This window comes from Schistocerca nitens, chromosome 3 (genome assembly GCF_023898315.1).
Source record: "Schistocerca nitens isolate TAMUIC-IGC-003100 chromosome 3, iqSchNite1.1, whole genome shotgun sequence".
In the NCBI taxonomy this organism is placed as follows: Eukaryota; Metazoa; Arthropoda; class Insecta; order Orthoptera; family Acrididae; genus Schistocerca; species Schistocerca nitens.
Genome location: NC_064616.1, coordinates 674597764 through 674611758, shown reverse-complemented (window position 1 = coordinate 674611758; position 13995 = coordinate 674597764). Strand labels below are relative to the sequence as shown.

The following is a 13995-nucleotide window of genomic DNA, read 5'->3' as shown; positions in this document are numbered from 1 at the left end:
GAAGAAGCACGAGAAGACAGTGTGTGTCAACCAGCAGGCAGTTACAGTGCACTGTAGTGGTGTCCTTCATTACAACATGGCCCAGAGACAACTTTTGTACGATTTCACACGGAGAAAAGTCATAGGGAAACCGGAATAAGGACGAAGTGTGACGAGTCTAGCCCAGGAGTTTGGCATTGCTCACAGAATTGTTTTACGTATATAGTGAGCGATTGGAACCACATGCACTGATGCCCGAAGGTGAGGAGGTGGTCAATCACGGTCAACTGCAGCAGCAGATGACCGCTACACTTCGCAACAGGCAAGAAGGGATCCACGTGCAACGTGTCGAACACTAGCCGACAGCCGTGACGTTGGCGACCTCGACTACATAGGCTCCCAGAATGAAGTTCGTGCATTAGTAATAACTTTGTCTCACTGGTACTGGGATCTGATTACCAGTCCTTTACGAGTAGTGCTCATCCAACACAGCATTCAGACACACGCACGGGTTATCTCAAAGCAGTCCTAGTACCATATTCTGTCACAACTAGCGAAACCTCATCTACGGGTGTGGGACTAAAGCTAACGTCTTTTTTAATTAAAGCTTTGCCTCCTGTTGTTGTCAGAAATCATAAATATTTAAGTAAATAAATATCAAGGTTGGACAACAATATGGAATCACCAAAAACACAACACATTATCATCCCTAATACGGTGTAGGAATCCCGTTGGCACTCGAAACAGATTCCAGTTATCTCGGAATGGTTAAATACAGGTCCTGTGCGGTTTTCAAGGGAATCTTCTAGCTTTAATCCCGGAGGGTTCAGGTAACGATTATGGATGTAGATATCGATCACATACCTTTTTATCCAAAGCAGATTACAAAAGCTCAATAATATTGAGACATGATGACTGTGGTGGCCTGAGGAGATGCGACAATTCATCCTGGTGCCCACAAATCAAATCCTGGACGATGCGAACTATATGAACATAGTTCCTATCGCCTTGGAACACAGCATCACCATTTGAGAACAAAACCTGTACCATGGGATGGATCTGATCAGCCAAAATGGTCACATAATCCTTTTCATTAATGCTAATTTGCAAAGTAACAATGGGCCCATTGATTACTACGGTGCGGCAGCCAGAATTATCACGAACTCTTACCGTGTTTCATTCTTTGGACGTAAACTAGCCCAGAAGTTGGAAACAGTGTGAAACAAGATTCATGTGACCAAATGACTTTCTTCCATTGCATATGGAGTATCGTCTCAGTTATATAACTGGATTCGCGATTTCCTCTCAGAGAGGTCGCCGTTCGTAGTGATAGACGGTAAATCATCGAGTAGAACAGAAGTGATATCCGGCGTTCCGCAAGGTAGTCTCATAGGCCCTCTACTGTTCCTGATTTAAATAAATGATCTAGGTGATAATCTGAGCAGCCCCCTTAGATTGTTTGCGGGATGACGCTGAAATTCACCGTCTAGTAAAATCATCATACCATCAATTCCAATTACAAAATTAGAGAATTTCTGCAAGGTGTGAAAAGTGGGAAAAGTGGCAATTGACACTAAACAAAGAAAAGTGCGAGGTCATCCACATGGTTACTAAAATAAATCCGATAAGTTTTGGGTATACGATAAACCGCACACATCTAACGGTTGTCAATTCGACTAAATACCTAGGAATTACAATTACGAGCAACTTAAATTGGAAAGATCGCATAGATAATATTGTGGGGAAGGCGAAACAAAGACTGCGCTTTGTTGGCAGAACACTTAGAAGATGCGACAAATCCATTAAAGAGACAGCCTACATTACACTTGTCCGTCCTCTGCTGGAATACTGCTGCGCGGTGTGGGATCCTTACCAGGTAGGACTGACGGAGGACATCGAAAAAGTGCAAAGAATGTCAGCTCGTTTCGTCTTATCGCGCAATAGGGGTGACAGTGTCACTGATATGATATGCGAGTTGGGGTGGCAGTCACTGAAACAAACGCGGTTTTCTTTGCGGCGAGATCTATTTACGAAATTTCAATCACCAACTTTCTCTTCCGAATGCGAAAATATTTTGTTGACACCCACCTACGTAGGGAGAAATGAACATCACAATAAAATAATAGAAATCAGGCTCGAACGGATATATTTAGGTCTTCTATTTTCCCACGCCCCATTCGAGAGTGGAATGGTAGAGAAGTAGTATGAAAATGGTTCAATGAACCCTCTTCCAGTCAGTTAATTGTGAACTGCAGTGTAACCATGTAGATGTTGATGTAGACGTAGATCAATAGTCCAGGTTTTATGGCTTCATCACCAAGTTTTCATATTACGGGCGTTAGATCACTAATGAGTGGTTTTGAAATATCAGCTCTCCCTGTAATTCCCTGCATACGAAGCTCCCTTCGTGTTGATTTCGTGCTGTCAGGGTTCAATAGTGCGACATGCAGCTCTGCAGTGACTTTTACAGCTGTCACCCTATTGTTTTTCGTCTTTTTTCCCTGTATCCAGTATAAATCTTCAGTTCGATGTCTCTTGAAACACCAAACACTACGGCTACGTTGCTGAAGGAGGCACCCACCATTCTAGCACCAACAATTTTCGAACGTTCGAATTCACTTACTCCGACATAATTCACTCACAACTCATCAGAACAGTGTTCGGACAACGACTGACACTTGCAGCGTGTTGAAGACATTACCCAGGTTTGGCTAGCACCAGCATTTATGTTGAAGCATGTCTTTCTCGCGGTGTTTCGATATTTTTGTCCAAACACAGAACCTGGCATGTACAAAACATGCAATCTGAGCGTCTCGTTGTCATTAAGTCCCATAGTGCTCAGAGCCATTTGAACCATTTGATCCCACTATTCGTTGGTACACTCCCTAAGCTCTTGGCACCGCCGCATACTGTGCCGCCGATGTGCGGGTGTCACCAGAACCAGACGTACTGGTCGTCGGGAAAAGTGACCACCCCCATGTAGTCTTTGTGCCACTGTAGAGAGTGAGATTGCGTGCCTTACAGCCCTGTTGAATGTAGATGTAGTTGCAATTGCACCCGCAGTTTGATGTGGTTCCATTCTTGCCTGTAGCACAATGTAGAGGTCATCTGTTGCTGTAGTTGACTGTGGTCATTCATCTCACCTCTTTTGGGCAGCAGTGCTTGTGGTTCGGAAGGCTTCCCATGCGCGGAAACAGTACTGTGAGCTATACTAAACTCCTGGGCTAACCTCGCCACACTTCCTCCTTCTTCCACTTTTCCAATGATTCTTCCCCGTGTTAAGTCTTTCAAATACTGTCTCTGGGTCATGGTACAATGAGGAACACAACCACAATGCATCACATCTGCTCACTAACTGAGACACGCTGTATTTTCCCGTTCCTTCAACTGTCTCCTGTTGCGAAGCCAGACCAATTTGGTGCTATAGTCACGCTGGCCTCAATCCGTCTACCATCCAACTTTGTATGCATGACTGGGAGACCACTGGCAACATGCTCTCGCATTTGCATTCATTTCCACCCAGTATTTTACTATGTTATGTCACTTTATCTAGCTCGTCCTTAAGTTTTACAGAGCATTATAGCTTCAGTAGCATCATCCTACGTACAGGTAACGTTTAAACCGTGCACTGTCTCAAAGAGCTTTCGAAAGCTATAGCATGGATTTATTGAAGGGAGCAGAGATAGTACGGAAAATCTACGGAGATTTCCTGCTTATCTGTTTTAGCTATTGCCACGGAGTGTATGCATGTGGCATTCCTGTACAAACAGTTACAAATACACGGCAGACACTTCGGTTCAGAATGCAGTCTCATTATTTATTTATAGTAACGCCGCCTCCAAATTTGAAGCCACCTGACACAATCACTGAACCGCTGGTTTCTGTGACGTCATCTATGAGATGTAAGTCTTTTCTAGTGGAGTGTCTTTCAGGTACTGCGAAAGAACTCCGCCTGTTTCATTCAGAATAACATCCATTAGCGCTATGCGTCTCGATGTACTGGTACGTAGTACAGCAAGGCTTAGGAATGATTAATGAAGATTAGGAAACGTGCCTGCAGGCGGAAAATAACAAAAGCAATAGTAACAAAATTCCGACGAAAAAGATCCAGCTCATTTTCAAAATTATAGAACACTTTGTCATAAGAAAGCTCGTTTTAAGGTTCATGCATCATGAACTGACTCCACTGTGAAAGCTTGCAGTCGCGCATGGAGCGTCACTGGTAATTTTTTTTTTTTATTTATTTATTGCCAAATTATAGACCTGTTACCTGATGTTTAAAACAGGTCGTACATCTTACAATTTTGGTTTTTCATCTTTTTACAGTTTTCTTTCCTTTTGTTTTATCTACAACATTTACAAAGAATGATTCAAAATAACAATAATTTGAGGTTGAAATATAAATAAAATTTTGTTGTTTTTAAGAAGAATTTAAAAAGAAGATAGGATAGATAGACATTTGTTAGTACCATCACCGAGTGTGACTGGCGGTGAATACCTCGGAATGGTTTCATCGAGCCGTTGACCGCAAGTCACACAGACACACAAATGGTTATTAGTAGAGAAATAATGTTTCTTATCCTATTTGTTACTAATCCTATGTATTAACTACATTAGGTGCGCATCCATGTACAGCATCTGGTGTTTTCTTGGCTAGATTGCCAGCAATTTCCTTATTTACATTCACATCTCGGCTTCCTCCTCCTGTTCCTCCTCATTGTCACTATTTTCACTGTCACTGTGGGTATCGCTGTCCATCCTCTGGAGATTGCTGTTACGCTGCACATATGCATGTCTGGGATGTCGTGTCCGCATATACTCTTCATGTGTTGTTTTTGAAATACTGTTTGTCAGTGCGTTTAATTGTGCCCAGTGTTCTTCGTCTCTTATTGCTGTGTATATATCTATGTCTGTATCTGTGTAATCTAAGTGTAGTGTATGTCTGTTGTTCGCGTATTGCCCGCAGAACTGGTAAAGTCAGAGTCTTTTTGGATGTAAACTAAACTAAAGTTAACTAAACTCCACCCGAACAGGCCATCAAGGCCTGACGGCAGAGACCGGCCGCCGTGTCATCCTCAACCCACAGGCGTCATTCGATGCGGACATGGCGGGGCATGTGGTCAGCACCCTCTCCCAGCCGTACGTCAGTTTACGAAACCGGAGCTGCTACTGCTCAACCAAGTAGCGCCTCAGTTTGCCTCACAACAGTTTGCCTCACAAGGCCTGAGTGCTCCCCGCTTGCCAACAGCGCTCGGCAGACCGGATGGTCACCCATCCAAGTTCTAGCCCAGCCCAAAAGCGCTTAACTTCGGTGATCTGACTGGAACCGGTGTTACCACTGCGGCAAAGCCGTTGGCCCTGTCTGGATATAAGAAGGACAAATTCATCGAAATTTTAATTGTTAGGACGGTTGAAAGAATAGATGCATTTAACCAATAATATTCAATAGGGATGTTAACAGATTGCACTGTGACGTACAGGCCTCAGTGTTAGTTACGAATGTGAAGGCACCATGGACAGAGGTTACACCAATGAAGACTACGCTGACATGCACTTCATGTATGGCACGGCGAATGGCAGTGTCCTTGAGGCTGCACGATTGTATGAAGAAGCTTTTCCCCTCTGCAGACAGCACGACAGGCGTACATTTAGCCGGTTACATCAGCGCCTCAGAGGAACCGAGAGTTTCGCACACCATGTACGAGAAGGTCGATCAAAATCCATAACACCCGATGCTGAGGAAAGAGTGTTACGCATTGTACACGAACGCCGAGTACTTCAACAAGAAGGACTGCTACCCAAGAGTCATAGCACTGTGTGGCGGATTTTACATCTATCCATATCATCTCCAGAGAGTGCAAGCCCTCAACAATGCAGACTTCGCTCTTAGAGAGAATTTCTGCCAATGGATGCAGCAACATTGTACCCTGAATCCCTTGTTTGTAAGCAGTATTCTGTCCACGGATGAAGCAGGATTTACCCGTTGCGGTATTTTGAACAACCATAACTGTCACATATGGGCCGATGTCAGTCTTAATGCAACACATGTATCACGACATCAGCAGCCTTATTCGTTGAACGTTTATGCAGGTCTGCTCGAAGACCGCATAATTCGACCATACTTCCTACCACAGGGACTAACTGGACAGCGTACATGCGGTTTCTGCGGCCTAAACATCCAGATGTCCCTCTGAACCAACGCCTGAACATGTGGTTCATACATGACGATGCTCCAGCATATTTTTATTTACGAGTGCGCCGACTCTGACGTATGGCCAACATTGGATAGGTAGAGGAGGACCTGTACCATGGTCTCCAAGGTTTTCGGATTTAAATCCCATGGATTTCTATGTGTGGGGTCGTCTCAAATGCCTGGTCTACGCTACGGAGGCCAGCTCTGTTAAGGAATGGCGTTTGCGTATTGATACAACCTTCCAGCGTTTACAGAATTCCCCAGGAGTGCCTAAGAGGATTCGCAACTCATTTCAGAGACAAGTTCAATGTTGCATTTAGACGCATGGACAAAATTTCGAACACCTACGTACTTTCACGTTTAGAGATGCCATGTGTTCCTAGACACTGGTCAACCACAAGAGAAAATGTGTTGTATCTCGACAACGGTTGATTTGTGGACCCATGTTTATTGAAGCTTTTTACCTACTTTTGACCTGTACTTTCCATGTGTGAATTATTAACTATCACTTCTGAAACACCCTGTAGAAGTAGGAGCAGATGTAGAAACTTCCTGTACTCCTGTTTGCAACTGCAAGTTATCGCTGCATGGTGTGAAGTAATACAAAGATGTCATGTTTACTATTGTCACCGGCTTTCCTGCGAGTGGGCACACAAATTTCACTGCACACGGAACAGAAAAATCCTGCGATTCTCATAGAAGACTGTGCTCCCCAGGCTCACAGGTGTTTTCACACAACATCAACGATGATTTTCTCGTGATCCTCAAGATCCGTGTTACGGTAAGCCTCCTACTGATCCTGGGCAAGAGACTGCGCTTGATCTTAACACGTTTATAAGTAAAAAGTGAGGTTCGCTTGACATATAAATCCAAGCATTGCGCTGAAGTAATAGATTTCTGTTAATGGAAATAAATCCTGAAGGCGTCAAGTGAGAAGTTTGAGTAATAAAGTAATTTTTCACTGGCTGTATGACTTTTTTGGAAGCGATCTATTCAGCTTCAATACAGTACTGTATTATAACCTTGGTCGTCTGCTTCCTACGACATATCATGTGTCAACTATATTTAAACTTCTGTATTTCCATATTCAACTGCAGTACGCATTGTCTAGGAATTTATGGTGACAGCACACAATAAGGAAGTCCTTTTACTTGTACAATTACAGTTTTGCTATGCAGCGTTGGTACGCAGGCTGTTTATGTAGCTGTATTCTTTGTTACATTTATCACCACTCTAGCTCAGTTTTGTTCCTCATAGCAAACTGCGTCTCATTGTAATTCGAAAAGGAAACTGTCCACTTTATCTCTATCTCTCAGTTTTTCTGTTTTTTTTGTTTTGTCGTTTGTAACTAGCAGCTTCTATCGAAGCAACGATAATAAACCTACTTATCATTAGTACTGGGGTACTTGCTTCCACGGAGGCCTTAACGTCATGATCTTCACTGGTGCTAACGTGGGGATGAAACTAAGGTTTTTGGATGGCAAAATATACAATACGGCTGCACTTTGAGCGTCTTTGAGATTCACATATTTTCGAAGAACAATATGATATTTCTTTGTTATTGTAGATAATAACGTAGGGCAACATAAGGTGGTTTAATGGTAGGGAATAATGACCTTGAAAGCCATCTTTACTGCCGAGAACCAACCAGCGATGCACCTTATTTCTTTTATGTCTCGTTTGAAGTTCTATTGACGCACTGACATTTGATGTCATGCAGTCTCATATAAACCCGACGACTTCTCGCAGTGATTGACACAAGTCACTTTTTTAAGTGTCCAAGCGGGTTGAGGATGACATTCTCCTTCAGAAAAATGTTATCATGTATGATTCATTACATCCAGAAATATACTCGTACATTCAAAATTACATATCAGTCACTTCACGCGAGACAGGTATTTGTTCTTTATGAAGATTTTGCCGTATTAATTGAAGTTGAAGTTTCAGTCTCTTTTTCCAAACGTATTTGACAAAATACAATAATCCTTTAAACATCTTAAGGATATGGTGCTCAGAAGTTAAGATGTAACTAGTAAAAAAAAAACACAATTATGTAAAAGCAGCCGTTATTCGCTGCTTTTTGATCATGATGACTTTAACTGAGTATTAATTTAGATAGAGCTAACGCCATAGCATCTCGAAGGAAACCGAGAGGCAAGAACTGTATTTTATGAGTATGATGGTGAACGTTATTTTCTTCAAATACTTATTCATGTAGCCACCCTAATATGTGAAGTTTGCATAATTTCATCGAAAACTCATTAAACAGGTAATATTATCTGGAACATATCTAGAAGGGATCTGAATTCCTCACTAATCCACTTGGCATAGTGTCATTCCTAAAATTCTTTTTTTTTTTTTTAGAAACTACCCAGAACATCTTCGAACCTAGATTCAGAGTTCAATACTGTGCGGACAAAAGCAGCATCCGTTGTTTACAACTGGATGCTCTTCCACCGATGACTACACATTCAGTATGTTTACATGCAAAACATCTTCCGAAAGACGAAAACCGAATTTCGGAAACGGTTTTACGCTGTCGTGTTTACATGTTAATGCCTAAAGTGAATTTGCTAGCCCAGTCAAAAAACGGCGTCTGGAAAACAGCTGTTCCAGATTCTGATTTAGTCAGCGAGATCGCTATTTCTCTTAATTTAAATATTACAGTTAGACAGCTTCATGCTTAGTCTACTACTCCTACTTCTCCTTCACTGCACAATAAATCACTCCTTCTACATTAGCCGAATATTATGGGAAATAATAGATAACCTGACAAACCCAATAAGCTACAGAAACAGTTGTGCGTTTACATGTGGGCTGAAATCGATTGTGGAAATGGAAAATAGGCAGCTAGAAAATACACTGACGGAAAAAAAATCGCCACACCAACAACAAGTAATGTAGAATATCGGAATTTCGGCAATACATTTGCCGGCTGCTGTGGCTGAGCCGTTCTAGGCGCTTCAATCCGGAGCCGCGCTGCTACTTCGGTAGCAGGTTCGAATCCTGCCTCGGGCATGGATGTGTGTGATGTCCTTAGGTTAGTTAGGTTTAAGTAGTTCTAAGTCTCGGGGACTGATGATCTCAGATGTTAAGTCCCATAGTGCGTAGAGCCATTTGAACCATTTTTGGTATACATTTGTGTAAGTAAAATATTTAAGTGGTAAATATTGCAAGATCACAGATTAATGTAAGAGCAAGTAAGCCGTTGGAAATGTGAAGCGCTGGTACATTATTAACCGGTGTAATCGCCAGAATGTTGACTGTAAGCATGTAAACGTGCATGCGCTTTATTCATAACTAAGTTCTCGAATTTCCTGCCCTCGAAAAAAGTTCTCGCGCTCCAATTTTTTTCGGGAGAGAGAGCTGCCTGAAACCAGAATTGGAAAGCTCTGAGATATTTAGCGCGTCATATAACGCACATCAGAAAGACAGATTAGAGGCCAGAGGAGGGGAAGTGTTCATTGCAGTTGACAAAAATATTCTCCCTACTGAGGTCGAGTTGACTCTGACAGTGAAATTACCTGGTCGTCATAACAGGTCTTGGTGAAAGCATGATAATTGTTGGATGTTTTAACAGGCCACCCAATTCCACTGTGACAGCTCTACAATCACTCAAAGAAAGTTTACGGTCAGTGGCGCGTAAATACCCAGATAACGCAATACTAGTTGCAGGCGACTTTAACGTACCGAGTATAGGATGGGATATCTACGGATTCATTGCAGAGGTACAGACAGTCTTGCGAAGTACTTTTGAACACGTTTTCTGGAAACTGTCTTGAGCAGCTTGTTCGGCAGCCCAAATTCATTGGAAATATCTTTGTAGCTACAAATAGGCCGTACCTTATCAACAACTTCAGTATAAAAACGAGTATTAGCGATCATGGTGTCATTATAGCAACTACGGTTACGAAAGTTAATATAACAGTTAAGAAGGCTAGGATAGTGTTTCTGCTAGAAGAGCAGAAAAGCAGTTAGCATCTCACTTAGATAGTGGATTGACGTCACTTAGTTCCAGTAGGATGGACGTAGAAGAATTATGGGCAAATTTTAAACAGATTGTAAATTGTGTTTTGGAGAGTTGTGTGCCTAGTAAGTGGATTAAGGACGGGAAAGACCCACGATGGTTTATTAACGAAATCCGAGAAATGCTGAGGAAGCTGAGGTTGTTGCACTCTCGGTTCAAAAGAGAACGTGCAAATGACGACAAGCCAAGGTTAGTAGAGATTCGTGACTAAGAAAAGATCTTTGCGCGGAGCATACAACAGCTACCACCGTCATACCGTAGCAAAATATCTGGCAGAGAACCCGACAAAATACTGGTCCTATATAAAATGGGAAAGTGGGTCTAAGGCCTCCATCCTGTTACTTGTTGATCAATCTGGTGTGAGAGTTGAAGATAGCAAAACGAAAGTCGAAGTTTAAAATTTCACGTTCATGAAATCGATCACGCAGGAAAATCGTACAAACATAACGCCGTTTGAACGTCGAAGAGACACCCGTATGGGCGACATAGTAATAAGCATCCCTGGCGTAAATAAACAAATGAAAGAATTGAAAATAAGTAAGTCACCAGGTCCGGATGGAATCCCTGTTCGGTTTTTCAAGGAGTACTCTACAGCATTAACCCGTTGCCTAGCTTGCATTTATTGGAAATCTCTCACCTAGCGCAGAGTCCCAAGCGACTGAAAAAAGCGCAGATGACTCCTGTATACAAGAAGGGCAAAAGAATAGATCCGCGAAATTACAGAGCAATATCTCTAACATCGGATTACTACAGAATCCTTGAACACATTCTCAGTTCGGATACAATAAATTTTCTTGAGATCGAGAAGCTTATGTCCAAGAACCAGAATGGTTTTAGAAAGGATCGATCGTGAGAAACTCAGCTTGCCCTTTTCTCACATGATATATTGCGAACTGTGAACGAAGAGAAACAGGAAGATTCCGTATTTCCAGATTTCCAAAAAGCGTTTTACACGGTGGGCCACTGTGGGTTGTCAAATGAGGTACGAGCATATGGAATAGGTTCACAGACATGTGAGTGGCTCGAAGACTTCTTTAAGTTATAGGGCCCAGTATGTTGTCTTCGACGGCGGGTTTTCATCAGAGACAAGCTTATCGTCAGAAGAGAAGTGTGATAGGACTGCCATTATTCTCTATATACATAAATTACTCGGCGGGCAGGGTGGGTAGCAATCTGCGGTTGTTTGCTGATGACGCTGTGATGTACGGTAAGGCGTCGAAGCTGAGTGACTCTAGGATGATACTAGATGACTTAGACAAAATTTCTAGTTGGTGTGATGAATGGCAGATAGCTCAAAATGTATAAAAATTTACGCTAATGCATATGAGAAGAAAAAACAAACCCGTAATGTTCGGATATAGCGTTAGTAGCATCCTGCTTGACACATTCACGTCGTTTAAATATTTTGTTGTAACACTGGAAAGCAATATGAAATGGAACGAGCATTTGTGGAGTACGGTATGGAAGGTGAATGGCCGGCTTCGATTTATTGGGAGAATTCTAGGAAAGTCTGGTTCATCTGTAAAGGAGACCGCATATAGGACTCTTGGGAGACCTATTGTTGAGTACCGCTCGAGTGTTTGGGATCCGTACCAGGTCAGATTAAAAGAATAAATTCAAGAAATTGAGAGACGGGCTGCTAGACTTGTTACTGGTTGGTTAGAACAACACCTAAGACTTCTTGAGTATTGTTCATCTGTCTGGGATCCCTATCAAGTAGGGCTGATAGAGGAGACAGAGAAGATCCAACGAACAGCGGCGCGTTTCGTCACGGGATCGTTTAGTTGGCGAGAGAACGTTACGGAGATGCTAAACCACTTCACTGGCAGACGTTACAGGAGAGACAATGTGCGTCTCGTAGAGATTTACAGTTTAAGTGGAACGGGGCTGGAAGGATCACATAATGGCATCGAAAGTACCCTCCGGGACACACCATTAGTTGGCTAGCGGAGTATGAAGTAGAAGTAGATGTAGATGTTACGGACATGCTTCGGTAATTGAAATGGGAGTTACTGGTGGGAAGACGACATTCTTTTCGAGGAACACTACTGACAACATTTGCAGAACCGGCATTTGAAGCTGACTGCAGAACGAGTCTACAGAATTCAACAAACATTGCAATAAGGACCATAGAGCTACATAGACCGTCTTTTTCCCCCTCTTTCATTTGCGAGTGGAACAGGAAAGGAAATGACTAGTAGTGGTACGGGGAATTCTCCGTTACACGCCATAAGGGGGATTGCGAAGTATCTATGTAGATGTAGATGTCCCGTATGTGCTCGATTGGAGACATACCTGATGATCGAGCAGGCCAAGGCAACATGTAGACACTCCGTAGACCCTTTTGGGCTATAAAAGCGGTATTTGAGCGAGCGTTATCCTGTTGAAAAACGCCTACTGGAATGCTAATCATGAATGACAGCACAACAGGTCGAATTACCAGATCGACGTACAGTTTTTCAGTCAGGATGCTACCACGAGAGTGCTCCTGTTGTCATATGAAATCTCACCCCAGACCACAACTCCAGGGTAGGTCCTGTGTGCGTATCATGCAGACAGGTCGTTTGTAGGTCCTCATATGGCCCCCTCATAACCAACACGAAGTCATCACTGGCACCGAGGCAGAACCAGCTTTCATCAGAAAACACAAGAGACCTCCACTCCGCCCTCCATTGAGCTCTCGCGTGTTACTACTGAAGTCGAATATAGCAGTGGTTTGGGGTCAATGGAATGCACGCTAGAGGGCATCTGGTTAGGAGCTGTCCTTGAAGTAACCGATTTGTAGCAGTTCGTTGTGTCTTTATGGTGCCAACTGCTGCTCAGACTACTGCTGCAGAGCCATACGCCGAACACGATGGCCTTCCCTCTCGGTAGCGGCTCGTGCCCGTCAGGTGCCTGGTCTTCTTTCGACCGTACATTCTCGTCACCACCGCAGCCAGCCGTCATGCACAGTGGCAACATCCCTGCAAGATCTTACTGCAGTATCGCAGGTGGAACACACAGCTTCTCATAGCCTTATTACAAGACCCCGTTCAAACACAGTGAGTGTTGATAAAGGCTTTTTTGACGGCTTAAAGGCATTCCTAGCTGACACCAACTCACCACATCCAATCTCAAAGGTAACTAATGGTCAAGAATGCGTGTATTTAAAGCAAACGTTATTTGCGTCTCGTAGTGGTGCTATTAGCGCCACTCTTATGAGACTCGAGTGAAATTTTAATAGAGATCATCTTTCAGATGTAGAAACACACCTACCATCTTTCGCTTATGTCGCTCAACTTCTCCTTGGTGTTGCTATTTTTTCGCGTTATTGTATATTGATTGAACTTACAGTAGTAGCACTTACGAAACCTTTGTTTGGCAGTTAGCGGGAGCCAATGTAGGTGTAGGGGGAACAAAGGAAAGAAAGTGATACTCTACCACCCGTCAATGTACTACTTTATAATAAAACGGCGTGCTTGTGTACCGTATATAAGGATGCCCTAGGATCGGACATCCTGACTAATGCATCCGATCTTATTGGCACTCGCTGCAGGCGTAGATAATAGCTCGAACGGGTGAAGTGGCAGGTGTTGATAGAAGCGGGCAGTCCTTCTCCCCGAGCCCGAAGGTATAGCCTCTTCCAATCTCTCGAACTGCGCAACACACTGCCGCAAGTGCCTTAACGGCATGTTAAGTGCTTGTCCGCCATCACTGTGAACGATCTCCCAGACGTGATGGTCGCGTTGAGTGCTTCCCGTTCATTTACGTCACTCATTTTGGTGTAAAAAGGACGTAGATAACAGCTCTTTAACGT

General features: G+C 43.1%; 1 protein-coding gene and 1 pseudogene across 2 annotated transcripts in view; one reads left to right on the top strand and one right to left on the bottom strand.

Moving 5' to 3' along the window:
* The window catches only part of LOC126249708 (protein Wnt-16-like), an 879813-nt gene that overhangs the window by 696580 nt on the left and 169238 nt on the right, over positions 1 to 13995 (top strand). The gene's annotated exons all lie outside the window — the stretch shown is intronic.
* LOC126250179 (5S ribosomal RNA) lies at positions 5219 to 5336 on the bottom strand (annotated as a pseudogene).